At 40.8% G+C, this 24,495-nt stretch overlaps 1 long non-coding RNA gene across 6 annotated transcripts in view; it reads left to right on the top strand.

Annotated features, from left to right (window-relative positions):
* Window positions 1-23,447, top strand: part of LOC123777539 (uncharacterized) — a 39,566-nt gene extending 16,119 nt beyond the window's left edge. For 2 of the 6 annotated variants that reach the window (XR_015726723.1, XR_015726721.1), the window contains 2 exons: window positions 3,122-3,209; window positions 21,895-23,447. This is a non-coding gene — a long non-coding RNA (uncharacterized LOC123777539). Of the gene's footprint in view, window positions 1-1,519; window positions 2,905-3,121; window positions 3,210-21,894 lie in introns of those variants that run through there. The other 4 variants (XR_015726724.1, XR_006775681.2, XR_006775682.2 and 1 more) reach the window with 4 other exon arrangements.
* The last annotated feature ends 1,048 nt before the right edge of the window (window positions 23,448-24,495 follow it).

Genomic DNA, 24,495 nt, shown 5'->3' with positions numbered 1-24,495 from the left:
GAATCTACTAAAGCCACTCCCCGTCCCCCCACCACCCCCCACCAAGCTTACAGATAAAACTGACAGGTATATGCACTTGGCCCTAACTCTTTGTTTTTCTAGCTCACAGTACCCTACATTCTTGGAAAGTAGACCCCAACTACAAAACATATTCTTCTCTAGCCTGACCACAACCCATGTCCCAGATGAGCCCTGAACAGAGCCCCTCGAAAACCTGCAACCTCCTTCTCTGCTTGACCAAGAGGCAACCCCCTTCCCATACCCACCCCTCATGGGCACAGCTGCAACCCTCTCACACCCTTCAAAACCCCTTAAGAGGCCCGTCTGACAGAAACTCAGAGTTTAGGGGGAGGTGATATTAATGTTCTAAATCCTGATTGTGTGTGTGTGTGTGTTTTGTTTTCTGGCGACCACTAATACAATAGCCAATAAAAATAAAAAGACTTCTGCACTAAAAGATATACATGAATTTTCATAGCAACTTTCCTCCTAATACCCACAGGGGGCACCGGCTGGCTCAGTCCATAGAATGTGCAACTTTTAGGACACCTGGGTGGCTCAGTCCGTTAAGTGTCTGTCTTCAACTCAGGTCATGATCCCAGAGTCCTGCATCGGGCTCCCTGCTTAGTCAGGAGTCTGCTTCTCCCTCTGCCTGCCACTCCCCATGCTTGTGCTCTCTATCTCTGACAAATAAATAAAATCTTAAAAAAAAAAAAAAACAAAGAACATGCGATTCTTGATCTCGGGGTCATGAGTTCAAGCCCCACCTTGGGCATAGAGCATACTAAAAAAAAAAAAAATACACACTCCTAATACCCACAAAGTGAAAACAACCCAAACATTCATCAACTTATGAATAAATAAAATGTAATGTACTCACACAATGGAATATTCATTTTCCAAGAAAAAGAAATGATGGGGGCGCCTGGATGGCTCAGTTGGTTAAGCTGCTAACTCTTGATTTTGGCTGTAATGATCTCAGGGTCCTGGGATCAAGCTCCCAGCCAGGCTCAGTGCTCATGGAGTCTGCCTGAGATTCTCTCTCCCCATCTCCCTATGCCCCTCCCCCACTCAAGCATGCTCACGCATTCTCTCTCTCTCAAATTAATAAAATCTTTTAGAAAATGGTGTATACTACAAAGCATATGAATCTTGAAAAGCATATTAAGTGAAAAATGATTCACAAAAGATTATATGATTTCATTTCCATGAAATGACTATACAATACAAATTGATAGAGAAAGAAAGATTTGTGGATGCTTAGATGTTGAGGGAGGAGGAAAATAAGGGTTGGACAGCCAAGGGTGCTTACAGAGTGATGCAAAGGTTCTAAAATGTAATGCTTGCACCACTCTGAACATACTAAAAAACATGGATTGGTATAGTTTTAAAAGAATAAATCATATGGTATGTGAATTATATCTCGATATAATTGAGATGTTGCAAAACACAAAAGGGAACATCATGATAATAGCTACATAAGTAAATTCATAAATAATTTTATGTCTCTGAAGAACCTTGAGGAGAAAGATGTAATAACCATTAACTGCCATTATATTTTTACCACTCAATGCTAAAACATAGTATAAAATTATTGCAAGAAAAAAAGTATGATATGATGCTAAGTATATATTGTTTTCATAGAAAAGTCTAGAAACTGATACAGGTGTATGTAGAGCAATTCACTGTTTGATAAAAGTGGAATTTCAAACCAGTATGTCAAGGATAGCTTATCAATAGATCATACTACAGTAGACTGTCTTTCTGGAGAAAAAGGAAAAATGGATCCACTATCTCACACCACATGCTAAACTGCATTCTTGGAGGAATAAACATTATGTCATTAAAACTTCTACATTAAGAAAGAAAATAGGAAGTCTGTATGTAATCTAGAGTTTAGAGAGAATTTTTCAAGGCAAGGCAAAACAAAACCAAACCCGAAGAGACTTTTTTCAAAAGACTCCTTTGGCTACATGAAAATGAAATATTTTATACAGAAACAGATGAAACATTAAAGTAGCAAAACAGTTATGAATTCAAGAAATGAGTAAAACACATTTGATAACCCACATAAACCATTCTCAGTAAATGTGTGTGTGCTAATAAATCAGGATCTAAAAGGACCTTTATTAACTCCACCACAACCACCCACTGAAATCCACATCACACATGACAGTAGTAGAAACTTTGGAACCATTGCTGAATAACTGAAAATGCCTGGTATCCACAACTTAGTATGGGAAGCCCTGGATTGTATGGAAAAAATTTGAAAAATAAAAAAAATAGAAAACGATGCAAGTGTATATAGAGGAATTTACTATGTAACAAAAGTGGAATTTCAAATCAGTATGTCAAGGATAGTTTATCAATAGATAATACTACAGAAGGGTTTATTTCTGAAGAAAAAGGAAAGACGGATCCACTAGCCCACGAAAATATATTCTTAAAATGTGACTAAAAGTAATACATTTAGAAGAAAATTAGGAAATCTGTATGGAATCTAGAGTTTGAAGAGAATTTTTAAGGTAAGGCGGGAACCCTCAAAATTGTTAAGTAAGCATCCTCTGAGGGGAGCCCCCGACCCCCCCCTCCAGCCTTGCCCTTCTGACTTCCAAACACAGCAGGGGCCTGCCTCGAGCCCCATCCTAGTCCCTCGGGTCTGTCCCTGCCCTCTGCCCCCGCGCTAGGCCGACTCCAGGGCCCTCCGCACCCACGGGGGACGAAGCTACAGTTTCCCTGCGTGAAGGGAACCACGAGGCCTGCGGTCCGAATTGAAGCCCCGTCCCTTAGGACGAGAGGCAGGAAGCGGAAGTGGCGTCATTCGCCCGCGGCTGTCTTTGCCGGGTTGCTCAGCGTCTTCCGGGATAATTCGTGTTGGTCGTCGTGGGTCTGAGCGTGTGTTCGGTAAGGCCGCGTGCAAGGAGGGCGTTAAAACACAGGTGTGACCCAGTCTCCAAGGGGCCTATTGAGAGGGGCCGGGCCCCCTGAGCTCGCGCCTTTCGCTGTCGCTGGTGCCTGCGTTGGGCCGGCCGGGAGGTGCGGTGAGGGCGCGCCTGCAGAGTGTTTTCGGCCACGGTGCCTCCCTGTTCAGACGCCCAGGTAACCTTTGTGACTCTTCCAGGAGGAAGCGAATGTCCGCTGAGCGAGGCAGGTTGCTCCGGCCCCGTGCCCTGCGGTTCTCAACGACTCTGGCGCTCCTGGCCGTTCTGGTGAGTATTGGGGAATCCATTGGTTCGGTGGGCCTTTGCTCTTTTCATATGCAAGAGAAAGTTTCTTGCGAGAGTTTGGCCTTGTCTTTGCCTGTTCTTTTTGAACGTTACCTACAGGTAGAAAGAAAAGAGACTTAGGTTCAAGGGTGTGCATATTTCTGTATATAAGTACGAACATGTGAGCCACAAGTCATTCTTCCAGATGAAAGCAAGAATACTCCGCTATCTCGTTCTCTGAATGACCGTGCATCCCCCACAAACCATCATAAGAAGGCCTCCAGGAGAAAAAGATGGGGGCTTTATGACACCAGTTCCAAAATAACTGAGTATACCCTTAACGGGATGTTTGGACTAAGTGTGGTTTTTTTCCTCTCAGTTTTTCTTCTGTAGAATCTGAAACTTTCAACAAAAGTTGAATATCCAGTACAGTGAATGTTCGTTACAGTAGTTTCACCCATTTTTACCATTTTGCATGTGGGCTCTTTCTCTGGATAACTGAATGCATTTTATGGTGAACTGAGAGCGTAAGTTGAAAATAAAATGCGGACATAATACTTGATCTTTAAATACTTGGTAATGTATCTTGTGAAGATAAAGACATTATCCTACTAAAACCACAGTCTTTCTTTGATCCAGGAAAATTAAGGAGGATAATGCCATCTTACCTCTAGTCTGTGTAAAAGCTGAACTTCCCCACATTGTTCTAACGTATGTTTTTTGGTGATTTTTGGACCTAGGACCCAGGCAAGGTTTATATATGGTGATTGTTTTAGTCTTTTAACCTACACCATTCCCTATTGTTTGTGCATTATATTGACTTTTTATGAACCATCTGTGTTCTTTTAGAAAGACACGCATTTTGAAATTTTGTAATTTATTTTCACAATGTGTTTAGGTGTTTCTTCCATTTCTTGTATTTTCTGTCAGCTGGCAATTGGGTCCAGACTAGAGGGTGGCAAACTTTTTGTCTGGAAATGTCCAGAAAGTAATTACTCACCTGTGCCTTTGTAGTGTGCAAGCAGTCACAGACCTGAGGCAACAAATAGGGTTAGGTGTGTTCCAAGAAAACTGTTTACCAGCCAGGCCTGTGACCAAAGTGTGCCAATTCCTGTTGCAGAGGCTTCAGAACATCATTTCAGAATATTCTATAGGTGATGTTTTATACATCAGATTGCATATTCTGTCAAGAAGACTTAAATTTATACCATTCCTCGGATGCCAGGTTTGATTGCTTGCCTCTTAATGATCACCAGAGCACTCTGTTTTAAAGATAGACTTTTCCTTTGGTAGAAGAAAAGTCACATATGGGGTGATACTTTGATACTCAGAATATCTTATTTCACAACAGCCTTTGTAACAGTTGCTTTCTTTCTTTTTCTTTTTTAAGATTTTATTTGTTTATGAGAGAAAGAGAGCACAGGCAGGGGAAGGGGCAGAGGGGGAAGCAAGCTTCCTGCTGAGCAGAGAGCCCTATACTGGTCTCAGTCCCAGGACCCAGGGATCATGACCTGAGCCGAGGGCAGACGCTTAACCCAGGTGCCTCAGTTGCTTTATTTCTGTTAATACATGTGTGAATAAACTCTTGTATATAGTGTTTCACATTTGTGGGGATGTGTTTCAAGGTAAGGGTAAGCTTCTCAGGTTGGTTTTCTCAGTCAAAGAACAAGTATACATACTTTTTGCTGGATATTGTAAATTCTGTTAGATAATTCTTGTGACACATGACAGTGAATCACCTCTTTAAAAACTTCTAAAAATTATGGAGAAATACAAAGAACAAATTTTATTTTCATTGCCTATTACTTGTTCAAAAAAAATATCCTGTCCAATTCTGAGTAATATACTGCAGAAGTACAGTATTTTGCTTTATGTTATATTGTGTGGCAACATTTTATGTGAGACTTAAGTGGTTTTCATGTTATAACTCAATTTTTGTCTTCCTTTTCTTTTTATGTACTATACTGTAACATTTTTGGTGGTGAGTGGCAATTGTCTCACATTCCACAAAGGGTCATTGAATTCTTTTAATGAGCTAGGTTGTGTGCCAGGGACAGGGAAACAATGACCATCAAAACAGACATAGTACTGCCACCATAGGGTATACAGTCTTCCTGGGAAAGAGACTTCAGATAAATACTGGCACATTTGTAATAGGAACATAAGAATGGGTTAATATGAGGTGGTAGTACCTATTGGAAGGGACTGATATTTACATTGTGAAGGGAAGCATGAGTGGGATTTACGTAAGCAGGTTTTTGAGTGGTCCTGAGGTTTTGTAGAGTGGATAAGAAAAATGTCAGATGAAGGGAACTTTGTGAGCAAAATATAGCCTAGTTGGAAGATGAGTGTGTTTCTTTTTTTTTTTTTTTTTTTTAAGTTTTTATTTTTATTTATTTATTCGACAGAGATAGAGACAGACAGCGAGAGAGGGAACACAAGCAGGGAGATGGGAGAGGAAGAAGCAGGCTCATAGCAGAAGAGCCTGATGTGGGGCTCGATCCCAGATCGCCGGGATCACGCCCTGAGCCGAAGGCAGACGCTTAACCGCTGTGCCACCCAGGCGCCCCGATGAGTGTGTTTCTTGAACTGAGGCAAGAGTGTTGGCAGAAGGTGAACAGACAGCAAGTGGTGGGAGATGGAGTGGAGAGCAAGGACAGGACCAGGGGAACAAGTGAGGCAGTCTAGCCAACATTCTAAGACCATTCGGAAGTGCCTAAGCCTGGGAATGATTTGAATCCATTTACAACTTAAACAGAATCCACTAACTCCCACTTTGGGAATGGACTTCGGGAAAGATGAGAATGAGGGCTTGGAGTCAGGATAGAATTTTAGGATGCGTAAGTTGTTTGTTTGTTTGTTTGTTTGTTTTTTAGGATGTGTAGGTTTTAAAATACAATCTTGGTCCCCTAGGTGAGGATGCTTGTTACGGAAAAGAAAAATAGGAAATGATTTGAGAGCCATGTAGAAGGGGAAAGTGAGTGAGAATGCAATCTTTTCTTCATTTATACCTGTACTAGAGGATATAGCCTCACTTAGTTAATGCTTAAATATTTGATTAGTGCTTAGGGGAAAAATCCAATCCAGGGCAGTTCTTAGGGAACTTGTCAACTGTTAGAGGAGGTGAACATCTATCCAAGAAAATTGGATAAAAATTGATTAGTGTTCTGGAGCCGGAGTAGAGAATAGTATTGTTTTCTCTATGTGGGAGTAGGGAGAGGTAAGAAAAGAGAATCGGTATTGAAATCTGAAAAAGACAAAGCATAGGAGTTAGCCGATGTGGAAGTGATGAGAGTAGGCGTTGGGAAAGCCTTCTATATTTGGTTGATTACATTGAAGTTTGAGAGAGGGGAGTGTGTCAAGACCCACTCCCAGAATTCATAGAGACGTTTTATTGGTTGAGAAAAATGCCGAGGGAGGAATTTAATTATCAGTGTATTACTGACAGGAAAAGTAAGTGATACCTCTTCAAATTATGTGAATCAAGAGAGAATAAGAAAAAAACATGATTGTGATTTATTTTGATAAATAGGACATTCATTCAAGGATTTAGTCAAAATCCTTGTGACTGAGCATTAAAAATAATTTCTCAGGGCACTTGGGTGCTTGAGCATCCGACTCTTGAATTCGGCTCAGGTCATGATCTCAGCGTTCTGAACTCGAGCCCCACATCCAGGCTCCATGCTCAGCAGGGAGTCTGCTTGAGATTCTTTCCCTATGACCACCCCCCGCCAAGCCCGTGCGCTGTCTCTCTTCCCTTCGTCCTTCCCTCCCTCAAATAAATAAATGTTAAAAAAAAATTCTCCGTGAAAATTCACACATTATTATCAATCTTAGAAATGTGGGTTTTTTTGGGTTTTTTGTTTTTGTTTTTTTAGACATGTTTGTTTTCATAAACAGAAAGTCACAGTCTCTTTTAGTGATTTGGCAGTCCACTCTTGGGTTTCTCTTCCTATGCAAACTGGATTTCTGATTGCCTTAAGGAATGTCCGTAGTAACCATACACCTGTGACTCCTTATAGACACACCTCTAGGGGTTTGGAATCAGTCCATAGGTAAATGACTAGATTTCCCTGCCCATGCAAACTGCCAGAAATCTCTCAAGGGTCCATGAGGCTTGGAATAATTGCTGTCAGCCTCTCTGCTTATCACTTAGACATTCCAGTGAGCTAGCTGGCCATAAGGAAACAATTGCTGAAGTCTTGTTAGTTGGTTGGTTGGTTTTCTTTTTTTTTTTTTAAGATTTTATTTATTTATTAGACAGAGATAGAGACAGCCAGCGAGAGAGGGAACACAAGCAGGGGGAGTGGGAGAGGAAGAAGCAGGCTCACAGCGGAGGAGCCTGATGTGGGGCTTGATCCCATAACGCCGGGATCACGCCCTGAGCCGAAGGCAGACGCTTAACCGCTGTGCCACCCAGGCGCCCCTGGTTTTCTTTTTTAAGTAAGCTCTGTGCCCAATATGGGCCTTGAAGTCGTGACACTGAGATCAAGAGTCAGATGCTCTCCCATTGAGCCAGCCAGGCGCCCCGATGAATGTTTTAAAGATAGAGTTGCTGAGGATATACATTTACTGCTGGTTTGGGAGAGTATTGGGAAAAAAATTTTTTTTTAGTTTTCCAGTATGTACTAAATTTTTACATATGCATCTTTCTATGACAAAACAGTAAGGCGTGCACATGTATATCAAGTAAACATAAATACTTTTGATACCAGCACTATTTGAAAGAGCCTTAAATCAAATAAATTCCAATCATGGAATAATAGAAGAATGAGTAAATTGTTGTATTTTCATACTGTTGAAATACTTTGTAACAATGTGGATGAACTTGACCAAACATAATGTCAGGTGACAGAAGCTATGTACAGAAGTGGATGCCCCTCCCCAAGGCAAGAATTCAGCCCTTACTATGGTAGGTATATATTTATCTATTGCTGCCTAACAAAATATGGGAAATTTGATAGGTTACAGCATCTTGCATTTATTATCTCACAGTTTCTTTGGGTCAGGGGTCTATACATGGCTTACACAGGTTCTCTACTCAGAATTTCAAAAGGCTACAGTCAGGATATTGCTTGGGTTTTGTTTTTATCAGGTTTAAGTAGGGAAGAGTCACTAGAGCTTAACTAGGGGAGAATCTGTTTCCACACTCACTTTAGTAATTGTCAAAATTAATTTCCTTGCAGCTGGGGGCTGGCCCCAGCTCCTAGAAGCCACGGGTATTTCCTTGCCAGTTGGCCAGTTAAGGGAAATAATCTGAGGGAAAGCCTAGATACTCTTTAAAAGACTTCCATCTGATTAAGTGAGGCCTACCAAATAATTTCCTGTTGATGAACTCAGAATCTACTGACTTGGAACCCTAATTACACCTATAGAATCTCTTCATATTTGCTATATTGTATCACTTAAAGGCAAGTCACAGGTCTTGGATCCACTTAAGAAGAGGAGATTGTCCAATGCCGTGTCCACACCTGGAGTACTTGGAGGACAGTCCATGGGGCATGGGCTAATTGTGGTTTAGTGCAGAGAGGGAGTTGGGCCAGCATGCGGTATGCATCCTGGAACACACAGTGTCACATGTCATGAGGGATATAGTAAAGAAGCTAGGAGTTCACCTATGTCCAGAGGGATACAGAGTGTGTCTGCAAGAGGGAAGCTTTTTAGCGTAAGTTGTTACTATTGCAAGGGGCCCAGGAAGGTGGTGACTGTACCAAGGTTTCAGGATTACCTGGGGACTGTGAGTTCTGGTTACATGGCACGGGTGAAGCATCGCAAGATGTCTTTAGCCCACACCGTTGACCCATCCTGCACCTGATGGAAGAATCCTATAGCAAGAGAAATTCCCTGCTTTATGCAGTGCTCCCGCATTGCCCTCAATTGACAAAGCTTCACATGTTCAGTGTAAAAGATAAAAAGCCTTAAAGAATCCACTGCTTTATTTCATACGAGGTACTGGAGGGATTTTGGAGCTGTGATGAATGAATTGGTAACTGGCATTCATATGTACCCTTCTGTGTGCACCTTTGCAATCCCTTCTAATAATAAAACAACTCTAAGTTGTTTTATTTCTTCAAGTGAAGAATTTCTCATCATTCCCCAAAGTGAGAGATGCAAAAATCCCGATAATCATTGTGTCCCCATTGCAGGCCCTATTAATTATTCCAGGTTTAGTCACAGTCTCACTGGATATTCTGTCACCTAAATACTCTAATACTTGTATGTAAGTAAAAATAAGAAGTCAGTGGTTTATAAAAGTGAACACATGCATATAAAGATATGTAACAAGGAAAGAAAAAAACTTGCAAAACTACGGTTCTTCTGTAAATTGGTGTTGGCATGGTAGTTGATATGCGTGGCTTTCTTCAGTGCCCAACTCAATATTTTTCTTACCCTCTAACAGAACATCAACAACTCTGGGTTCTGCGCCTGGTAGTTACCCACATTCTTCAGTCTGAAAAGGTCCAAGTCTCTGGTCTTGCTTTTTCTTCCCAGCTGTAATTTTCCTTGAACCTTTTCTGTGGAGCATGGAAGTATTAGGAAACCTCTTACACTAAATTCTTGCCTCACTTGTATAGCAGTAACCCATTTTCTCTCTGGTAAATGGGATCAGTCACCCCAGCCAGTGTATGAACTCACTCTCCCTCTTTAAAAAACAAAACAAAAAAAGCATCGGTTTTTTAACAGTTGGCTTAGTGGTATTAGAAGAAGCCCCAAACGACAAAGTGCCTGCGTGGCTTAGTCAGTTAAGCAGTGGACTCTTGATTTTGGCTCAGGACCATGAGATCGAGCCCTGCGTCAGACTTGGCACTCAGCAAGGAGTCTGCTTGAGGTTCTCTCTCTCTCTCAATATAAATAAAGAAATCTTAAAAAACAAAAACAAAACAGCTCCAAATGACCATGTTGCCATCTCATCTTCCCATTTAGTGGAACTATAATTGTGTTGTCTGAGGAAATCATTCCTCATTAGGAACTTAGGTATCCAGCCCTCAGCCCTCTAAATTGCTGGGTTCAGAAGCAGATACTCTGTTGATGGAGCCATTCCTATGTTGACCGATCAACTCTTGGATCCATGTATTCTGGCTGTGGGTAGGGGGTACCACGTAATGCTCTCTGGCTCAAAGCATATACTGTGTCCCATGAGACAGAAGCCCATCACTTTAGAGGGCGGTCTCTTAATGGCACTGTAACTATGTTTTCAGTAAGCTATTTGACTTTTTATTTGCTTCAGCTCCTGAGTCATGGAGGTATGTAATAAGGACATTTGATTCTGAGGACATGCTGCTTTTGTTTCACCTTGCAGTGAAATGTGTTTCTTAATTAGGAACAAAATGTGCGAGTGCCATGTATAGATAAGGCATTTTGTGATTACATACAAAGTGGTACCAGTAGAAGCACTGTAAGTGGAAAGGCAAATCCATATCCAGAGTGTGAATCTGTTCTACTGAGAGTGAATCTTTGCCATCACCATGAGAGAAGAGGTCCAGTGTTACCCACCTGCACCGAGAGGCTGATTTGTCCTTTCTAGGGAATGTCGTACGCTAATTGTTGGTTTCCCCTATTTACATTTTGGTGGGTTTTTTTCCATTTAGGTAGAATTGACATATAACATTAGTTTCTGGTGTATGACAATCATCTAGTGATGATTTGATATTTGTATATATCTTGAAACAATAACCACAATAACTAATTAAATCCATTACATCTAGTTACAAGGTTTTGGTTGTTTTTAAATGATGAGAACTTTCAAGATCTACTCTTAGCAACTTTCAGATATACAATACAGTATTATTAACTATAGTCACCACAACACGTGGGTGGCTCAGTCGATTAAGTGTCTGCCTTCAGCTCAAGTCATGATCCCAGGTCCTGGGATCAAGTCCCTCATCAGGCTCCTTGCTTACCGTGTGGGTAGGGGCGTACATATAACAGCTTATATTTTAGTTTCATTGCATTCTAAAGCTCTACACTTTTACTCCCCTCCATGATTTATGTTTTTATGTCACAATATATATATTTTATCTCATGTGTCCCTTAACTAATTATTGTATAGTTTTTTCCTACTTTTGTGTTGTAAGCTTTATTCTAGCATTTAAATTGTTAACCCACCACTTTTACAACGTTAGAGTGTTCAGAATTTATTATATATTTTCTTCCCTGGTGAGATTTACATTTCATATGCTTTCCTGTTATTAATTAGTGCCCTTTGTTTCAGCATGAAGAAGTCTTAACATTTCTTGTAAGACTGGTCCGTTGATGATTAACTACTTTAGCTTTTGTTTGTCTGGAAAACTGTCTTCAGTTTTGTTTTTGTTTTTTAAGATTTTATTTATTTGTTAGAGAAAGAGAGCACGAGTAGGGTGAGGGGCAGAAGGAGAGGGGGAGGGACAAGCAGACTCAACCGCTGAGCGCAGAGCTGGACGCGGTTCTCAATACCTGGATCCTGAGATCAGGACCTGCTGGAGTCAGGCACTTAATTGACTGAGCCACCCAGGTGCCACTGTCATCTTCAATTTTGAATGATTGTTTTACCTCGTAAAATATTCTTGGTTGGCAGTTTTTCCTTTCAGCACTTTGACTATATTGTGCAACTACCTTCTGGCCTGCAGTTTCTGATGAAAAAAATTGACAGTTTCATAGAGCTTCTGTGTATATAACAGGTCGATTTTTTTCCTTTTATGATTCTCTCCTTGTCTTTATCTTGACACTTTAATTATAATGTGTCTTGGTTTGGATCTCTTTAGGTTCATCTTATTTGGAACTCTTCTAGGCTTCCTGGACCTGGATGTCTGTTTCCAGAAAACTGTTTCCAGTTTTCAGCCATAATTAGTTTGAATAAGCTTTCTGCCCCTTTCTCTCTTTCTTATCCTTAAGGGGTTCCTATAATGCAAATGTCGTTCCACTTTTTGTTGTCCCATAAGTCCCTGAAGGAATCATCACTCCTTTTTCCATTCTTTTTTCTTCTGGCTGCTCTGATTAGGTGAGTTCCACTACTCTGTTTTCAAGTTTGCCGATCCTTCCTTCTTAATCTAGTCTGCTATTGAACCTCTCTAGTGTATTTTTCAGTACACTTATTGTACTCCTCGGCTCTGTGACTTCATTAACTTCCCTTAAAAAAAAAAAAAGACAACATTTGGAGCGCCTGGGTGGCTCAGTCGGTTGAACATCCAACTCTTGGTTTCAGCTCAGGTCATGATTGAGCCCTGCATGAGCTCTGCGCTCAGCACAAGTCTGCTTGGGATTCTCTCCGTCTCCCTCTGCCCTTCCCCCTGCTCACATGTTCTCTGTCTCAAATAAATAAATAAAAGCCCTAGCATTTATTCATTAAAGCATACTAGAAATCAGTTTATTTCAAATAACCGTATAAGTAATAGATTCTCCATGTCCTGAAACTAAATAGAATTGTTGCAATTTGCTCATCTCCTCTTTGTTCTCTAGATCCATCTAGGAATGGTGTAATTATACAGGGAGGCTAGGTGTCTTAGAGTTATATCCATTTAGACAAGGCAACAGAAACCAGCTCATCCACTGACCTTTGTATTTCTTCTGTCTACCCTCCTAACTCTTTTTTTTTAATTTTTTATTATGTTATGTTAGTCACCGTACAGTACATCCTTAGTTTTTGATGTAGTGTTCCATGATTCATTGTTTGTGTATAACCCAGTGCTCCATGCAATATGTGCCCTCCTTAATACCCATCACCAGCCTATCCCAATCCCCCACCCCTCTCCCCTCTGAAGCCCTCTGTTTCCCAGAGTCCATAGTCGCTCATGGTTCCTTCCCCCTTCTGTTTACCCCCCCCCTTCATTCTTCCCTTCCTTCTCCTACCGATCTCCCTGCTATTTCTTATGATCCATAAATGAGTAAAACCATATGATAACCATCTTTCTCTGCTTGACTTATTTCACTTAGCATAATCTCCTCTAGTCCCGTCCATGTTCCTGCAAATGTTCGGTAATCGTTCTTTCTGATGGCTGAGTAATATTCCATTGTATAAATGGACCACATCTTCTTTATCCATTCGTCTGTTGAAGGGCATCTCGGCTCCTTCCACAGTTTAGCTATTGTGGACAATGCTGCTCTGAACATTGGGGTGCATACAGCTCTTCTCTTCACTACGTCTGTATCTTTGGGGTAAATACCCAGTAGTGCAATTGCTGGATCATGGGGTAGCTCTATTTTTAACTTTTTAAGGGACCTCCACACTGTTTTCCAAAGTGGCTGTACCAACTTGTATTCCCACCAACAGTGTAAGAGGGATCCCCTTTCTCCACATCCTTTCCAACATTCGTTGTTTCTTGCCTTGTCAATTTTTGCCATTCTGACTGGTATAAGGTGATATCTCAATGTGGTTTTGATTTTAATTTCCCTGATGGCTAATGATTGTGAACATTTTTTCATGTGTCAGCCATTTGTATGCCTTCATTGGAAAAGTGTCTGTTCATATCTTCTGCCCATTTTATGATTTGATTATTTGTTTCTCATGTATTGAGTTTGAGAAGTTCTTTGTAGATCTTGGATGCCAGTCTTTTATCTGTAGTGTCATTTCCAAATATATTCTCCCATTCCGTGGGCTGCCTCTTAGTTTTTTTTGACTGTTTCCTTGGCTGTGCCGAAGCTTTTTATCTTGATGAAGTTCCACAAGTTCATTTTTTCTTTTGTTTCTCTTGCCTTCGGAGATGTCATGAAAGAAGTTGCTGTGGCCGATGTCAAAGAGGTTGCAGCCTCTCATCTATGGAACATAAGAACTAGGATGATCGGTAGGGGAAGAAAGGGATAAAGAAAAGGGGGGTAATCAGAAGGGGGAATGAAACATGAGAGACTATGGACTCTGAGAAACAAACTGAGGGCTTCAGAAGGGAGGGGGTGGGGGAATGGGATAGACTGGTGATGGGTAGTAAGGAGGGCACGTATTGCATGGTGCACTGGGTGTTATACGCAACTAATGAATCATCAAGCTTTACATCGGAAACCGGGGATGTACTGTATGGTGACTAACATAATATAATAAAAAATCATTAAAAAGAAAAAAAAGAGGTTGCAGCCTATATTCTCCTCTATGATTTTGATAGATTCCTGTCTCACATCGCGGTCTTTCATCCATTTGGAGTTTATCTTTGTGTATGGTGTGAGAGAGTGGTCAAGTTTCATTCTTTTGCGTAGAGCTGTCCCAATTTTCCCAGCACCATTTATTGAAAAGACTGTCTTTTTTCCACTGGATGTTTTTTCCTGCTTTGTCAAAGATGAGTTGCCCAAAGAGCTGAGCATCCATTTCTGGGTTCTCTATTCTGTTCCACTCGTCTGTGTGTCTGTTTTTGTGCCAGTACCATGCTGTCTTGGTGATCACAGCTTTGTAGTATAGCTTGAAATCTGGCAACATGATGCCCCAGCTTTGTTTTTCCTTTTCAACAATTCCTTGGCGATTTGGGGCCTTTTCTGGTTCCACACAAATTTAAGGGCTGTTTGTTCCAGTTCTTTGAAAAATGTCATTGGTATTTTGATCGGGATGGCATTGAAAGTGTAGATTGCTCTGGGTAGCATGGACATTTTAACTATGTTTATTCTTATGATCCATGAGCATGGAATATTTTTCCATCTTTTTGTGTCTTCTTCAATGTCTTTCAAGAGTGATTTGTAGTTTCTAGAATATAGATCCTTTTTGTCTCGGGTTAAGTTAATTCCAAGATATAGTATGATTTTTGGTGCTATTGTAAATGGAATGGATTCCCTAATTTCTCTTTCTTCAGTCTCATTACTCGTGTATAGAAATGCAACTGATTTCTGAGCATTGATTTTGTATCCCGCCACATTACTGAATTGCTCTCTGAGTTCTAGTAGTTTGGGGGTGGAGTCTTTTGGGTTTTCCATATAGAGTATCTTGTCGTCTGCGAAGAGAGACAGTTTGACTTCTTTGCCAATTTGAATACCTTTGATTCCTTTTTGTTGTCTGATTGCTGTTTGCAAGGACTTCTAGTACTGTGTCAAACAATAATGGCGAGAATGGGCATCCTTGTCATGTTCCTGATCTTAATTCCAGCCTTTCCCCATTGAGAATGATATTCGCTATAGGCTTTTCATAGATGGTTTTTATGAAATTGAGGAATGTACCCTCTATCCCTACACTCTGAAGGGTTTTAATCAGGAAAGGATACTGTATTTAGTCAAATGCTTTTTTGCATCAATTGAGAGGATCATATGGTTCCTGAGTCTTTTCTTGATATGATCTATCACACTGATAGATTTGCAAATGTTGACCCACCCTTGCATCCCAGGGATGAATCCCACTTGGTCTTGATGGATAATCCTTTTAATGTACTGTTGGAGCCTATTAGCTACGATCTTGTTGAGAATTTCGGCGTCCATATTCATCAGGGATATCGGTCTGTAATTCTGCTTTTTGATGGGGTCTTTGCCTGGTTTGCGGATCAAGGTAATACTGGCCTCATAGAATTGAGTTTGGTAGTTTTCCTTCTGTTTCTGTTTTTTGAAACAGCTTCAGGAGAATAGGCATTATTTCTTCTTTGAATGTTTGGTAGAATTCCCTGGGGAATCCGTCAGGCCCTGGACTCTTGTTTTTGGGGAAACTGTTTCTTTCGGTGCTGCTAAAAACCCCGCAGCGTCCCGGGCAACCCGTGTCCCAGCCCTCACTTCCAGGGCCCGCACGTCTCTGTCCTTTGTGCTTCTAACACCTCCAGCCGCCCCGGTTCCTGCGCGTGCTCCCGAGCTCCCTGCTTCAGTGTGGTTCGCGCGTGCTCCGGAGCTCCAGTTTTCAGTCTGGTCACACGAACACTCCGGAGCGCCTGGTCCCAGCCTGCTCCCCAGTGCAGGTGGCTACCACTTCCCGGCGCCCAAGCGCGGCGGCTCCCTCCCCCTTCCGTTTATCTTCCGATATCTCTGCGCAGATTCACAGCTCCCTGCTTCGTACCTCAATACTCAGCACTGGAGATGTTAGTTTCTTCCTGCGTCTCGGGCTGATTTCACGGGTTTTCAGGATGGTCTGGTAGATATCCAGCTTGATTCAGGGGACCAGCTGAAAAAAGGTCCCCTACTCCTCCGCCATCTTTTTTCATCCTCCTACCCTCTTAACTCTTTAGTTTTTTTCATCATAATCAACTTTTCATTTTTCATTGTCCACTGGCAAAGTTTCTTCTTTTCTGATAGTTTGTGGGGTTTGTTTTGTTTTGTTTTTTGACAGAGAGCAGAGGGGAGGGGCAGAGGGAGAGAGAAAATCCCAAGCAGGCTCCATGCCCAGCATAGAGCATGACATGGGCCTCAGTCCCACAACCCCAAGATCATGACCTGACCGGAAATCAAGAGTTGGATGCTTAACCGACTAAACCACCCAGGCACCCCTCTTTTCTGATAGTTCTAATTCCAAAGAGATGGCTTTTGTTTTCCTTACTTATGCTTAGACTAGGGTTGTGTCCTCTCCCTACAAAAGTTTACATCTTTAGAGATCTGCCTGTATTAAAAATATGGTTGTATTCATCTGGTGGAAATAGATTATGAACAGACAGCAAAATGAATATGTTCTTTTCACTATACCCTTCCTGCTGCATCTTAACCTACTACTTATTATAGGAACAGCCTTATTCAATTTCAAGTTTTGGTTGAACATGTTTAGCCAGTTTTGCTCAGAGTCAATTCAGTGCAATATAGAAAGTACATTTGTAGTCACATCTCCCTGTGACTTCTTCACCATGTATGTATTTATATCTCTAAAATACTCTTTGTAGGTTGAATGCATGCAGAAGCATGGGGCTTTGACTAAAAAGTTTTCCACATTTCTTTTCCTAGAAATTGGAAATTAAACCAAATGTAAGTTATTTCTAAATGCCTTTCTGCATCCTGCATATTTTTAGAGCTTTTTTTTATCATGAATTTTCTGATGTCAAGAATTTTTTGTTTTAAGCTAAAAACTTTTCCACGGTGATTACACACAAAGGGTTTCTCTTCAGTATGAATTTTTTTGTATTTCCAAGATTTAAACTGTTGTTAAAATTTTTTTGACATTTACCACATTGATAGGGTTTCTGTTTAGTATGAATTTTTTTATGTCACTTATGGACTGAACAATAGCAAAAGATCTTTTCACACTCATTACCTGTAAAAGGCCTCTCTTCAAAATGAATTTTCTGATGTTTAATAACATTTGAGTGATATTTAAAGGTTTTTCACAAACATTACACTGGTATGGTCTCTCTCCAGTATGAGTTCTTCAGTGTCAAGTTAAATCTGAGAAACAGACAAAAGTCTTTTTACAATTACTGCATATGTAAGGTTCCTCTCCAGTATGGATTTGTTGGTCATGTTGAAGATCTGTGAGCTGGGTAAAGGTCTTTTTACATTCATTACATAAAAAGGACGTTTGTTGAATGGATAAAAAGATGTGGTGTGTATATACAATGGAATATTATTCAGCCACAAAAAAGAATGAAATCTTGCCATTTGCAACAACATGGATGAATCTAGAGGTACAGTGCTAAGGGAAATAAGCCAGTCAGAGAAAGACAGATACCATGTGATTTTACTCACATGTGGAATTTAAGAAACGAAACATGAACAAAGGGGGAAAAGTGAGACAAACCAAGAAACAGGCTCTTAACTATAGAGAACAAAGATGGTTGGTTACCAGAGGGGAGGTGGGGAATGGGTGATATAGGCGAAGGGGATTTAGAGTACATTTATTCTAATGAGCACGGAGTAATACATGAAACTGTTGGATCACTACATTGTATACGTGAAACTAAAATAACACTGCATACGGGGCACCTAGATGGCTCAGTCAGTTTAGTGTCCAACTCTTGATTTCGGCTCAGGTCGTGATCTCAGGGTCATGATATCCAGCCCTGTGTTGCGCCCTGCGCTGAGTGAGGAGCCTGCTTAAGAGTCTCTCCTTCTCGGGGCGCCTGGGTGGCACAGCGGTTAAGCGTCTGCCTTCGGCTCAGGGCGTGATCCCGGCATTATGGGATCGAGCCCCACATCAGGCTCCTCCGCTATGAGCCTGCTTCTTCCTCTCCCACTCCCCCTGCTTGTGTTCCCTCTCTCGCTGGCTATCTCTATCTCTGTCAAATAAATAAATAAAATCTTTAAAAAAAAAAAAAAAGAGTCTCTCCTTCTCCCCCTTCCCCCTGCTCGATTGCTTGTTCGCTCTCAAAAAAAAAAAAAGATAAAATAACATTGTATGTTAACTATGCTGGAATTAAAATGTAAAAAGGAAAAGCTGGGGTGCCTGTGTGGCACAGCAGTTAAGCATCTGACTCTTGGTTTAAGCTCAGGTCGTGATCTCAGGGTTGTGAGATCAAGTCCCATGTCAGCCCCTTGCTGCTTGAGATTCTCTCTCTCTCTGTCCCTCCCACTTGTGCTCTTTCTCTCAAATAAATGATTAATCTTTAAAAATAAAAAAAGAAAAACCTCTCCAGTTTGAATTTTCTGATGTTTATGAAGATTTGAACTGGTTTTTCTTTTTTATTTTTATTTTTTTAAATATTTGAGAGAGAGAGAGACAACAATCAAGCATGAGAGGGACGAGGGAGAGAATTCCATGCATACTCACTGAGTGAGGAGCCTGACACGGGGCTTGATCTCATGACCCTGAGATCGTGACCTGAGCCAAAACCAAGAGTCAGATGCTTAACCAACTGAGCCATCCAGGTGCCCCATGATTTGAGCTGGTTTTAAAGGATTTTTCACAATCGTTACATTGGTAGGGTCTCTCTAGTATGAACTTCTTGATGTAGGATAAATCGTATGGGCTGAAGTCCTTTTTAAAATAATTGTGATACTTCCTTCTAAAATGGATTTTTTGGTGTGGAATTTTTTTTTTTCCTGAGAAATTGTAAAAGGTCCACAAGACTTACAGGCAAAGAGTTTCTGTTGAGTATGAATTTTTTGGTGGTGAGTCAGGTTTAGTCTTGCCAACATGAAACCTCTGGGGTGTGTGAAAGGATGAGAGAAATCTATAGGCCTTCTGATATACATCACATTTGTGTGGCTGCAGTCTGTGTGTATGCTCTGGTGTTGAATACACTTTGAAGCTCCATTAAAGGGTTTGCCACTTCCTAGTATTTATCTAGAATATAAATTATTTAGAGTGTTCTAAATGATGAGCAGTGCCTAAAGGCCTTTGTGTTTTGACTGTGTTTGTGGGCTTTCTCTACCTTGTGAATTCACTGATGTTCAGTAAGGTGGAAGACGTGATTGAAAGTCATGACGCAGGGCGCCTGAGTAGCGCAGTCGTTAGAGCGTCTGCCTTCAGCTCAGGGCGTGATCCCGGCGTTCCGGGATCGAGTCCCACATCGGGCTCCTCCGCTGGGAGCCTGCTTCTTCCTCTCTCACTCCCCTGCTGTGTTCCCTCTCTCGCTGGCTGTCTCTCTGTCACATAAATAAATAAAGTCTTTTAAAAAAAAAGAAAAAGAAAGTCATGACGCACTCGTCATGTTCGTAACATTGGGCAGAAGTACGAAGTTTTCTATCTTTAGCGTGGTGAGAGCTTGCTGACACACTGGGCATGGAGCACTTGTTACATCTCTCCCCCATCCAAGGCTCCTTTCCGTGCCTCAAAGAGGCTATCACTTCTACCTTATAAGTGTCCCAAAACACAGTGTCCCCAAAATACAAGGTAATCACAGCATCACATCTTTATACAGTTTTCTCTCTTCAGGGCTCGGATGAGCCCACTGGTCTGGAGAAGAGATCACGGCCACATCTCTAAATTTCACTGACTCCAGGGGCACCTGGGTGGCACAGCGGTTGGGTGTCTGCCTTCGGCTCAGGGCGTGATCCCGGCGTTATGGGATCGAGCCCCACATCAGGCTCCTCCGCTGTGAGCCTGCTTCTTCCTCTCCCACTCCCCCTGCTTGTGTTCCCTCTCTCGCTGGCTGTCTCTATCTCTGTCAAATAAATAAATAAAATCTTTAAAAAATAAATAAATAAAATAAAAAAAAATAAATTTCACTGACTCCTGGGATATCATCTTTAGAAATGAAAGAGACATTTTTCTCCTCCTCTTAAGGAAAAGTAGTCTCTCCCAAGAAGTCACACTCTCTGAGAGAGGCAGCCCCAACACAGCCAGCCTTATTTGTTACTTGATATTTTCTATTTCTGTTGAAATGTTTACTGTGTTCATCCATTCTTCTGAGTTTCTTGAATATCTTTATGACTTATTTTGAATTCTTTTTTTTCCCTAATTTTTATTTAAATTCTATTTTGTTAACATATAGTACAATATTGGTTTCGGGAGTAGAATTCAGTGATTCATCACTTACATATAACACCCAGTTATCATATCAAGTGCCCTCCTTGATACCCATTATCCATCTAGCCTACCTCCCACCCACCTCCCTCCATCAACCCTCAGTTTGTTCTTTCCGAGTCTCTATGGTTTCCCTCTCTTTTTCCCCCTCCCATATGTTCATCTGTTTTGTTTCTTGAATTCCACATGAGTGAGATCATACGGTGTTTGTCTTTCTCTGACTGACTCATTTTGCTTAGCATAATATACCGTAGCTTCATCCATGTCATTGCAAATGGCAAGATTTCATTCTTTCTGATGGCTGAGTAATATTCTGGTGTGTGTGTGTGTGTGTGTGTTTATTATATCTTTATCCATTCATCTGTTGATGGACATCTGGGCTCTTTCCATAGTTTGGCTATTGTGGATATTGCTGCTGTAAACATTGGGGTGCAAGTGGCCCTTTGGACCACTACATTTGTATCTTTGAGGTAAATCCCTAGTAGTGCAATTGCTGGGTCATAGGGTAGCTCTATTTTCAACTTTTTGAGGAAGCTCCATCCTGTTGTCCAGAGTGGAAGAGCTTACCATTTTTAGTGGGTTTCTCATATCATCTGCACAGAGCTAACATATATTTGATGAGTGATATTTATTAATGATCATTACATAGTAGGACTCCAGATAACCCTGTCCCCAGAGGGATGGAGATGGCCATATATACTTACATTCATAAGATACCCTGAAATGATCTTGGGATCAAAGAAAGGAATGTCAGGTAAATCATGTCACCCTTACAGGATGGCAGCCATTGATTTGTCCTCTGATAAGTCCTTGTCAATACCCTTTGTTTTCAGTAGACTCTGCTTTAAGTCCCTCTTGCACAGTTGAAATCAGTAGTCTGAGCCACTTACTGCTGGCTCATTTAGGAGGAGCCAAAGTGAGCCAGTGACTGCTGTTCTCTAAGTTACCTTACTAATATATGTACATTGGGAAGAGATACTACAAACTTTTTTTTATTATATTGCTTTGAGGAAAAACTGAGTCACATTTCTCAGGGCTTTAAGTTTCCTTCCCTGTCAATTGAGCCTATTTTCCTCATGGGCAGCATGACTCACTGTCCTCTTTCCGGGCTCTGGGTGAGACAGGACCACTCTGATATCCCATGGCAGTAGTCTGTATTTGTGTAAGATTTCTTGAAGGGATATTTGGGAATTTCATACTAGAATACAGTGACTTCTGGGCAGGTAAATGTGGGAATCATGGTCCTCTCTGGGTGTACCTGCCTTCTTTGTTTTCTTCTATGTCTTTTTAAGGTCCCTTTCTGCCTTCCTGAGGAAAAGATAAAAGCAGAAAGGATGGTGGTTGATTGGCTGAGAGATTGTTCTTGGCTAAGAAAAAAGTGTATCTTTGTACAAAATGACATACTCGTATTCACCAGATGGACACATTTCCTTTTAGGTGGACCTGTCTCCAGAGCTTCTTAAAGAAATAAAGTCACTCAAAGACTGATTCCCTGTTGAATTTCCCCACAAAATAGAGCCTTTCGTATTGGTGGTGAGGGAATACTCTGAAAATAATCTCAGCATTTCTGTAAGTACTCACTAAACTTGACTCTCGTGATGGTGACCTTTTGTATTTGCTGTACAGTCTCACAGATGATAAAGAAGATGAAGGTGTGCTTTTCTCAGAGAATTGACTCATTCACGAGCATTTATCAGATGTCTGCAATGTGCTCGGTGTGTGCTGCATTAGAGGGACATGAGACAAGAGCTCCTTGTCCAGGTGTGGTGAGACCAGTTCGAATTTCTTTCGAAGCCATGTGACTGGAGTGAGTGAATGTAGCTATTAGAAGATCTAGACCACTGAACCTTGGAGTCTGAGAGACCTTGAAACTCTTTATTACCGCTGTTTTTCTCATCCTCTTTCCAGTTGAACATGGATAATGTTCCTTGGTTCAAGTCACCATATGTATGATTATTTGGATTGTGACCTTTGGTGGTGTGGCTGTGGACTTCACCTTGGAGGAGTGGACTTTTCTGGACTCCTCTTAGAGAAACTTACACAGAGACACAATACTGGAGAACTCCAAGAACCTGAGCACAAGGAGTAAGGCTGCCATCATCCCTATAGCCTGTTACTGAACAGATATGTATTACGTACTTATTGTGTTGCAGGATGGGTGATGTCAGACCTGAACACAACACAAAGACACTTCACTGATTTAGTGTTCTAATCCAGTGTGGTTGCTGTCAAAATGTGATCCTTGGACAAACAGCATCACTGTCTCTCTGTTAGAAATGTACATTCTCACACTCCACTTCCATCTGCTGCAACGGTGGCAGTGGGACCTAATAATCTGTTTTTTAACAGACAGTCTGTGTGAGTCTGATGCACACTAAAATCGAGAACCACTGGTTACTGGTTTCCTCTATGAAAATGAAAATCCTTTGTTGCCCTTACTGTATTTCCTATCTCATTAAAAGTACTAGGGCTTGTAAATGTATATATAAGCTGACTGTGGGTTTCATGAATGACCAGTCTTTCACAGTAGAGAGGGTATTTGCATTTTTATCTCATTTGAAATCATTTTACGTCTGTCGTTAGTAATATAACATCTGATTCATGGGAAGGTTCATCTCCTGCATGAGCCTCTTCCATTAATGTATTTTCCCCATCAGTAGGTTATCAACTCTCTAAACCCATTCTGATCTCATGGTTGGAACAAGAAGAGTGAGGACAGTAGAGAGAGGTAGTCTTCAAGGTGAGTGTGAAGAACATCCCTCATCAAGGAGAAGTTCAGTATGTTTGGAAATGTAACGAGAAAGTTATGAGGTGTAATTGACATATAACATACTATTTTCAGATACAGCATTATGATTCAATATTTGTATATATTTTGAAATGGTCACCACAATAAATTTAGATTGCTACAAAATTTTTTGTGGTGAGAACTTTTAAGATTTACTCTTAGCAACTTTGAAATATAAAATAAAATACAGTATTAACTATCATCACCATGCTGTGTATTCCATTCCCATGACTTACTTGTTGTAATAACTGGAAGTTTACACCTTTTAACCCCTTCACCCAATTCACTCAACCCCCATTCTCCTCCTCTGGCAACCACCAGTCTATTCTCTGTATGCATGAGCTTTGTTCTTGTTTTTATGTTTTGATTTTTTTTTTTAAGATTCCACTTAGAAGTGATATGATAAAGTATTTGTGTTTCTTTGTCTGACTTATTTCACTTAGCATAATGCCTCAAAGACCATTCACCATTCACAATGGCAAGATTTCCTTCTTTTGATGAGTGAATAATATTCCAGTGTGTGTGTGTGTTTGTGTGTGTGTGTGTGTGTGTATCACATTTTTCTTATTCATTGGTTGGTGGAAATACTTAAGTTGTTTCCAAATCTTGGCTATTGTAAATAATGCTGCAGTGAACTTGGGGCTGCATATATCTTTTTGAGTTAGTGTTTTTGATTTGTTTGGATAAATTCCCAAAGTTGAATTGTTGGGTCATTGGATAGTTTCGTGTAAATTTTTTGAGGAACCTCCATAGTGTTTTCCATCGTTCTGCACCAATTTACATTCCCTCCAGTAGTATGCAAGGGTTCCCTTTTCTCCACAGTCTTACCCGCGGTTATTTCTTGTCTTTTTAAGAATAGCCATTCAAACAGGTACAAAAGGGTACCTCATTTTGTTTTTTATTGACAATTGTAAATTGTTTTAATTTTCATTAGTGCGGGGAAATGGAACAGACCTTTATATATTGATTCTGTATCCTGCAGCTTTACTGGGTTTATTCTAACAGTTTTTTGGTAGTATCTTTAGGGTTTTCTCTATGTAATATCATGGCATCTGCAGAGAGCATCTGTCTTACTCAATTTGCATGCCTTTTCTATTTCCTGTCTAATTTCTCTAGCAGAGAATCATATATCAGGCACCTTGATATATGATATTTTCAATGTATTGTTGAATTTGCTCATATTTTGTTGAGGATTTTTGCACATCTATTTCCCAGGGATATTGGCCTGTAATTTTCCTTTCTTGTGGCGT

The sequence above is a fragment of the Ursus americanus genome, chromosome 14 (assembly GCF_024610735.1).
Source record: "Ursus americanus isolate L20-20 chromosome 14, mUrsAme1.1.p, whole genome shotgun sequence".
NCBI classification, from domain to species: domain Eukaryota; kingdom Metazoa; phylum Chordata; class Mammalia; order Carnivora; family Ursidae; genus Ursus; species Ursus americanus.
This window is presented reverse-complemented; position numbering and strand designations above follow the sequence as displayed.